We start from the raw sequence: 8,895 nt of genomic DNA on the forward strand, positions 1-8,895 counted from the left end.
CGAAGTAAAAAAGATGTTGAGACTAAAGTACAGGGAACAGTAACAAAGATGATTAGGCATCTGGAGGCTAAAACATATGAGGAACAGTTGCTAGAATTGGGTATGTCTAGTTTAATAAAAAGGACTCTCTCTCTCTCTCTCTCTCTCTCTCTCTCTCTCTCTCTCTGTGTTTGTGTGTGTGTGTTTGTGTGTGTGTGTTCCAATATCTAAGGAGCTACCATAAAGAAGAGGGGTCAACAACCTATTCCCCAAAGCACCTGAAGGCAGGACAAGAAGCAGCAGATGGAAACTAATCAAGGAGAGAAGCAACCCAGCACTAAAGAGAAATTTCCTGACATTATAGCCCAACATACAAAAAAAAAACTACTGCAAAAGACAAACTAAAAACAAAAATTAAAAGAAGCAAGAAAATGGTAAGAGAACACCTATCCGACTTTGATGATTGTAAACACCGGTACCTGACAGATTATGTCCCAGAGTTCTGAAAGAGCTGGCAGATGCTATCTCAGAACCATTGCACCATATCTTTCAAAAATCCTGGAGCACCAAGGAAGTAGCTGAGTATTGGAAAAGGGCTCATGTGGTTCCCATCTTTGAGTAAAGGAAGAAAAAAGAAACAGACCTAGGAAACTACAGACCAATCAGTCTAACATCAATACCTGGGAAAATCATGGAAAAGATCATCAAAGATCAGATTTGCGAACAACTGGAAGCCAACAAAGTTATAACCGGTAGCCAGCACGGGTTTGTCAAAAACAGATCATGCCGAACCAATCTTATTTCATTCTTTGATAAAGTGACTAAATTAGTAAGGCATTTCAGTAAGGCATCTGACAAAGTAGGCCACAACCTGCTGCTTATTAAGCTAGAAAAAGATGGGATAGACCAGGGGTTCCCAACCCCCGGACCGTGGACCGGTACCAGGCTGTGACATGCCAGCAACCGGGCCGCACAAACAAACAAAGCCCCATCCGTGGGATGCAGGCAGCACACAAAACCACACCCCCTCTGGTCCTCAGAAAAACCTCTTTCCATGTAACTGGTCCCTGGCGCCCAAAAGGACCATACTCAGCGAGTAGTCCCCAATGGTACTACATCCACATACGTCCCTTCCAGCTCTATTCTATTCTATTCTATTCTATTCTATTCTATTCTATTCTATTCTATTCCATTCCATTCCATTCCATTCCATTCCATATTCTATTCTATTCTATTCTATTCTATTCTATTCTATTCTATTCTATTCCATATTCTATTCTATTATATTCATTCCATTCCATTCCATATTCTATTCTATTCTATTCTATTCTATTCTATTCTATTCTATTCTATTCTATTCTATTCCATTCCATTCCATTCCATTCCATTCCATTCCATTCCATATTCTATTCCATATTCTATTCTATTCTATTCTATTCTATTCATTCCATTCCATTCCATATTCTATTCTATTCTATTCTATTCTATTCTATTCTATTCTATTCTATTCTATTCTATTCCATTCCATTCCATTCCATTCCATTCCATTCCATTCTATTCTATTCTATTCCATTCCATTTTCTATTCCATTTTCTATCCCATTCCATATTCTATTCTATTCCATTCCATATTCTATTCTATTCTATTCCATTCCATATTCTATTCTATTCTATTCTATTCTATTCTATTCTATTCTATTCTATTCTATTCTATTCTATTCTATTCCATTCCATATTCTTCTATTCTATTCTATTCTATTCTATTCTATTCTATTCTATTCTATTCTATTCTATTCTATTCTATTCTATTCTATTCTATTCACAGTTAGAACAATTAATCAGTAGAACAACTTGCCTCCAGAAGCTGTGGATGCTCCATCACTGAAGGCTTTTACCAAAGAATCTGGACAGCCACTTGTCTGAAATACCACAGTATGCTCCAACATTGAAAGTTTTTAAGAAGAGATTGGACAACATTTGTCTGAAATGGTATAGGATTTCCTGCCTGAGCTGGGAGTTGGACTAGAAGGCCTCCAAGGTCCCTTCCAACTCTGTTATACTATTATATTCAAGTTGCTTTCTTTGTCTCTGGAGACTGATACAGCTCATTGTTTCTTATTTCATGGAGAATCCAGCAAAATGTCTTGGAAATGTTTGCTTCTACCATTTGTAGTGACAGCTGAACCCAGTCTTTCAATCAACCCCAGTTTTGTCATTGGCTCCTAAAGGAAAACCACAAAGTGATGAAAAACCGGCATTCTCTGGAAGCAAATCTTCAGAAAGCACATGTGGGCCTGTCAAATGCTTCCTGGAAATGGGAAAGAGGTTGACGAGACAATTTCTGGAAAAAATCTTTTAGTGGGCAGACAAGGCCACAGAGAGATACCCAGCCAGAAAAAAACAAAAAAAACCCCAAACCAAAAAAATAATGAGAAGACTTCTATCAAAACTCACTTTGTGCAACTAATGATGGGGGTCCCCCGATACTCCCACGTAACACCTCTACTCCGCGAGCTGCATTGGCTTCCGGTTGCCCTCCGGGTGAAATTCAAGGTGCTGGTGATGACCTATAAAGCCCTACATGGCTTGGGTCCGGGATATCTGAGGGAACACCTGCTGCCGGCATCAAGTTCCCTTCGTCCAGTGCGCTCCCACAGGGAGGGTCTTCTCAGGGTGCCACCGGTAAGAGATTGCCGGCGGGTAACACCCAGGGATAGGGCCTTCTCAGTGGGGGCGCCTGCCCTTTGGAACCAGCTGCCAGTGGAGCTGAGGACTGCCCCCGACCTCTGTTCGTTCCGCCGGGGCCTGAAGACCTGGCTCTTCGAGCTCTCTGGCCCAGGCTGAGGATTAATTTATTTTAATTGGGGTTTTATTTATACAGGAATAAATTTAATCTTTTTTAAACTTGGTTTTTAACTTTTGTATTTTTGGTTTTTAATTACCCTGTAAACCGCCCTGAGTCCTCCGGGAAAGGGCGGTATATAAATGTAATAAAATAAAATAAATAAATAAATAAATAAATATTAGGTATGATAATAAACCCGGAAAAGGTTTATTATCATTACCTCATGCAGGCTGGATCCAGCTCTTATTGCAGCCAAGTAGTCAGATTAAATTAAAATTTGGAATTCAGTATTTTAAAACAGGGGTCCACAATCCCCAGGCTGTGGCCTGTTTGGAACCGGGCCGCAGAAGCGGCGACCGAGCACGCATGCAGCTCCACTTGTGCGATCAGCGGGCAAGTGCCACGCGAAGCTTCATTTGTGCACGTGAGACATTTGTCAAATGACCTTTTCCCCATTGTGCGACCTTTCTTGCCACGCTTGTTCAGTGAATTGCTGCAGTTGTTAAATTAGCAACACGGTTGTTAAGCGAATCCGGTTTCCCCATTGATCTTGCTTGTCAGAAGATCGCAAAAGGTGAACACATGACCCCCCCCCCAGAACACAGCGATGGTCATAAGTATGAACCAGTTGCCAAGCATCCAAATTTTGATCACATGAGCCAGGGGATGCTACAGAGGTCCTAAGTGTGAAAAATGGTCATAAGTCACTTTTTTCCAGTGTTGTAGCTTTGAATGGTCGCTAAACGAACGGTTGTAAGTCGAGGATTATCTGTATAACACATATTAAAAGCTGTGCTTCTAACGTTCACCAGGAGGGGCTGATGCTTATATACATCGTCCTCAATTTACCACTGTTTAAGAACAGTTCAAAGTTTTGACGGCTTCAGGAAAAGTGATTTATGCACATTTACAACCATTGCACTTTCCCCCTGTGGTCACACGACTGCGATTCAGGCACCTGGCAACCGGCTCGCATTTATGACTGGCGGCAGCATCCTGCAGTTGCACGATCACCACCTGTGACCTTCCAGCTGGTTTCTGACCAAAAAAAATATGTTAATAGGGGAAGCTGGATTCGCTTCATGACCAGGTGATTCGGTTCGCAACCACTGCAAAAATAGTTGTAAAATTGAATCCAGTCATGGGGTGACTCGCTTTAGAACGGCACCGAGTTATGGTGGAAATTTCGCTTCCAATTTTAGTTTACTGAATGTATTGTAGACACAGATAGCAGATTCCTCAGTCTGGCAAGGTTTGCCTATAGCTGGGAAGCCAGCTTGGAAGAAATGTCACCTGTCATTCTTGTGTATGAGCCCAACTGTCAGGACCCACCTCAATCCACATCTTAGGAAATAAGAACTCTTGGATGCAAGTTTAGTCCAAAAGGAAAATGTTTACTAGGATGGAATCGATTGTGGCAATACAAGACGGAATCTAACAAAGTTACATTTCAATCCTATATAAAGCATTCCCATTTCAGCCCCTCCCCTCATCCATTTGGTCAGATGTCAGGCCCTTCCATGGGAAAGGGAACTCTCCTTGGTTTTATGGTTATTGCTTCCTTTTTTGTTGTAAATGAAGATGCAATCCACATCTGTCACTCCCCCTCCCTCCCCCAGTTCAGATGCCTAAAATCTATCCTCTCCCCCCCCCTTCGGAGAGATGGCAGAATCCCCAGATTAAGCACATTGTTCTACCTATACATTTATGAAATGTGATATAAATGGATTCTGACACCAACACTGCTTTATGGAGGAAACAGTGTGATCGAGCACCCGGAACATGGAACCAATCCCACACAGGTAGTCCTTGACTTACGACCACAACTGAGCCCAAAATTTCTGTGGCTAAGGCACAGAAAAGTTAAGTGACTTTTGCTCCATTTTTATGACCTCCCTTGCCATAGTTGTTAAGTGAATCACTGCAGTTGTTAATTTAGTAACCCAGTTGTTAAGCGAATCTGGCTTTCCCCATTGGCTTTGCTTGTCAGGAGGTTGCAAAAGGGGATCACGTGATCCCTGGGACACAGCAACGGTCATAAAAATGAACCCGTGGCCAAGCATCCGAATTTGGATCGTTGTGATTGTGGGGGGATGCTGCAATGGTCGCAAGTGTGAAAATGATCGTTAAGTCACTTTGTTTTCAGTGTCGTAACTTTGAACGGTCACTAAGTGAATGTTGTAAGTTGAGGACCACCTTGTGCTGTACTAGGGTTGCAGATGAGTAATAAAAAGTGATGGTCCATAATGATTACACCAAATCCTCCAGTTTCAACGCAGCAGAACATTAAATACTGTCCTTGAGAAGAGGCAGTGATTGCAACTGTAGAGGTTGCTGTTTTTAAAGGCTGAGACTTCTGGAGGCTGGACTAAGTGAGCATTTAATCTTCGCCCGGGAAGCTCTCTTTCCTGTGATATTGTTGTGATAAAAGGACCTGCCTCACATCAAAGGGATCAATTTCTCTCACAGGTGAATTTTCATTTCATTTTTAGGACAAGAACCTGGGATTGGAGCAATCCCATCACGGCCATCCAAGAAGCTCCGTACCTGTGCAGCAATTTCATCCTCCGTTTTTCAACCCGATGCAAATGGAAAGACATGCCAAGAATGCTGGGCAGAGGCAAGCAAAACCGGTAGATAAAACCTACCTCAGGTAGTCCTCAACTTACAACCATTCATTTAGCGACCGTTTGAAATTACAATGGCGCTGAAAAAAGTTACTTATGACCAGACCTCACACTTGCGACCGTCGCAGTATCCCCGTAGTCACGTGATAGAAATTCAGGTGCTTGGCAACCGGCATGTATTTATGGCGGTTGCAGTGTCCCAGGGACATGTGATCACATTTAGCAAACTTCCGATAAGCGAAGTCAATGGGGAAGCCGGATTCACTTAACAACCGTGTTACTAACTTAACAACTGCAGTGATTTCACTTAAGTGGGGGGGGGGTTTATGGTTGGTTTTTGTCCTTGGTAGTTCCTTGATTTGGGTATTATTTTTTGCTTGACTGTTTGGTGTTAATCCTTGCTTATCTGGGTATTAGTTGCAGGAGAGGATTTGTTCTGGTCTTCCTGATTCCTGCTAAGCTTTTTATGGCCTCTTTTGAATGGTGTGTAAATGTGGTTTATCTCTTTGTATCTACTGATGGCTGAGTTGCCTGAAATCACACCCTGAACAACGCTGGCAGGACAAACTACTGTACATCAACAGGAAGCAAACCCCACGTGCCTTCACACTGATGATGTTATTTAGTGGAGTAATGAAACCTTTGCAAGAAACTCAGAGCACACTAACACAGTCCAACCTGAGCTACAAAGATTCTTTTCTACTGAGAGTTTGTTCTTATCAAGGCAAGGAGAAACCCAAACTTCCTTGGGTTATGGATTGTTCCTGGGTCAAGGAATGTCCACGTGTATCTCCAGGTAAGTTTATTTAATTATTTATTTTATTAAATTTATATACCGCCCTATTCCCGTAGGACTCAGGGCGGTTTACAGGGAAAATTAAAAGCATGACATACAAAAATTAAAATCAGTTAAAACAATTAATTAATTCAAGTCCCCGAAATTTAAAACTAAAACCCAATTAAAATTAAACCCCTCAGTCTGTGCCAGACAGATCGAAGAGCCAAGTTTTAAGGTCCCGGCGAAATGAACAAAGGTCGGGGGCAGTCCTAGGTTCCATGGGAAGTTGGTTCCATAGGGCCGGCGCGCCCACAGAGAACGCTCTTCCCCTGGGAATAACCTGCCGCCATTCCTTAACCAGCGGTATCCTGAGAAGGCCCTCCCTGTGGGAGCGCACAGGACGATGGGAAGTTGATGCCGGCAGCAGGTGTTCCCTTAGATAATCCGGACCCAAGCCATGTAGGGCTTTATAGGTCATTACCAGCACCTTGAATCTCCAAAATGCCAAACATCAAGGTACGAATTTTTAGGTAGATCATATAAAGCAGGGGTCCCCAACCCCCAGTCTGTGGACCAGTACCGGGCTGCGGCATGCCAGCAACCGGTCCGCACAAACAAGCAAAGCCCCATCTGCGGTGTTAAGGAATTTATTGTGTGCAGAGGTCTCCTTGTGCTACCAAAAAGTTGCACAGACAAGGAAGGGTACTGAGAGTAGTAAAAGTCACACACAGGAATACACTGAGTTCTAAAAGCAAAAAGTATTTTACTTTGAGGTGGTGTAAAGACAAAAATGCACAGTCAAAAAATAAACAGTCCAGGTCATAATCCAAAATACAAAGTCTTCTTACCAGTCCAGAGGTCAATACACAGTTCAGGTTACAACAGTAGTAAACCAACAGCAGAGCAAAAACAGTAACAGTAGAGATCAGTGAATTCAGAGAGAGAGAGAAGCTACGTTCCTAGCTTCCTCTTATGGCCATGAGAACACTTACACACCCATTGGCCAATTAACAACTTAAAGACATAGCATTATGGTTAATATATTTTCAACCCAACATTGTAGGCTAACACCATATGCCTAACATGCGGGATGCAGGCAGCACACAAAATCATGCACTCTCTGGTCCACAGAAAAACCTCTCTCCAAGGAACTGGTCCCTGGTGCCCCAAAGGTTGGAAACCTCTGGTATAAAGGGTATGCTATACCAAACCATGTTTTTTTTTTGCCTTCAGTCATTATTATAGGATATAAGGACCCATCTACCGAACCCAATTCTGTGACAGTTAATCATCATTTGTGCTAGAGATTTCACTAGTTTGCTTCCAATCATCTCCAGGTCAACTGTTTCCCCTTCCTCGTGTCAAGATTTAAGCTGAGTTTTCGGTGAACTGTTCATCCTAAATAATACGTCCCCTTGTCACTTGCTATTACAGTGTCTGCCAGACAATTCCCTCGCTGCTTCCCGAAAACAACACGGAGATATCCATGAAATCAGCAGCAGCTGAGCTCAACTCAAGCAAGACTTTGTATTTGGTGTTTAAAATATTAATTAACGATAGGAGGCTTGATATATAAATATCGCACGGACAAATTAACATAGCTGGGATGCCTTCTCTTCTACGCTGCAGTTTCTGCAAACATCAACCGCACATTATCTAAATTAAGCTTCTGGGATATGATTTGGGGGAAAAAACCCCACCACATTATTGATTCATGTTCTCTCTCTCTCTCTCTCTCTCTCTCTCTCTCTCTCTCTCTCTCTCTCTCTCTCTCTCTCTCACACACACACACACACACACACACACACACACACACAGACACAGACACACACACACACAGATAAAAGCTGCTATATGACAACCCACATTCCCAAGACGTTTGCACCCCCTTTCTCTCCAAAATAGGACACCTCCCTACAGAATGAATTCATTTTAGTCAACTGGTTTGGTAGGGTTTGGGGTTTTTTTTTTAGGTCATCTTGCTTGATTCTGCCTGCTTTCTATTTCTAGAGGAAGTGTCCTGAGGGAAAAGAGAAGGGGGGGAGGAAGGAAGGACGTGTAAATGGATCTGCTCATTTTTTTTAAAGTTACATATAATACAAGGAGACTGGTGGGGGGGGAAGGGGGCGTGTGAGCTCAAGCAAATACAAAACCCATAAGGATTCCAGGGACTAAACTGGCCCCTTGTGGAAACTGTTCCGGAATAAAACAGTCTTATCTGAAAAGTATTAAAATGATGCAGTGGTTAAATAATTGAACGATGACTCAATACAGAGCCAACACTTACGAAATCCGTGTTATTTCCCATCGTCTCCCTCTTCTCATTTATCCTCTGCTACTACAAAAACACTTATAGTTTAGAAAGCACAAATGCAAGAAAAGTGAATCTCTTTATATATCCCATCCATTGGAACCGAACCTTAAGTTTGTGCTTAAATCTTTTGTATTCAAGAAGTTCTTTAACCCACCCAGATCTGTCTGTCTGTCTATTTATCTTTATCTATCTATCCTATCTATCTATCTATCTATCTATCTATCTATCTATCTATCTATCTATCTATCTATCTATCCAGTGCTTTTTTTGTAAAAGAAAAAGGTGCCGGAACTCACACATGTCATACAACCCACCTTGCCTACCCTATAAGGTTCCATCCAAAAAAGGTTCCG

At 42.2% G+C, this 8,895-nt stretch overlaps 1 protein-coding gene across 5 annotated transcripts in view; it reads left to right on the forward strand.

The window, feature by feature from the left end:
* FKBPL (FKBP prolyl isomerase like) overlaps window positions 1-8,248 on the forward strand; it is a 58,929-nt gene extending 50,681 nt beyond the window's left edge. Inside the window, exons 2-4 of one of the 5 annotated variants that reach the window (XR_014491608.1) lie at window positions 5,316-6,246; window positions 7,462-7,565; window positions 8,069-8,248. The gene's annotated coding sequence lies outside the window, so the exon portion shown is untranslated. Of the gene's footprint in view, window positions 1-5,315; window positions 6,247-7,461; window positions 7,808-8,068 lie in introns of those variants that run through there. The other 4 variants (XR_014491612.1, XR_014491609.1, XR_014491610.1 and 1 more) reach the window with 4 other exon arrangements.
* The last annotated feature ends 647 nt before the right edge of the window (window positions 8,249-8,895 follow it).

The sequence above is a fragment of the Vipera ursinii genome, assembly GCF_947247035.1.
Source record: "Vipera ursinii genome assembly, chromosome: 2".
Taxonomy (NCBI): Eukaryota; Metazoa; Chordata; class Lepidosauria; order Squamata; family Viperidae; genus Vipera; species Vipera ursinii.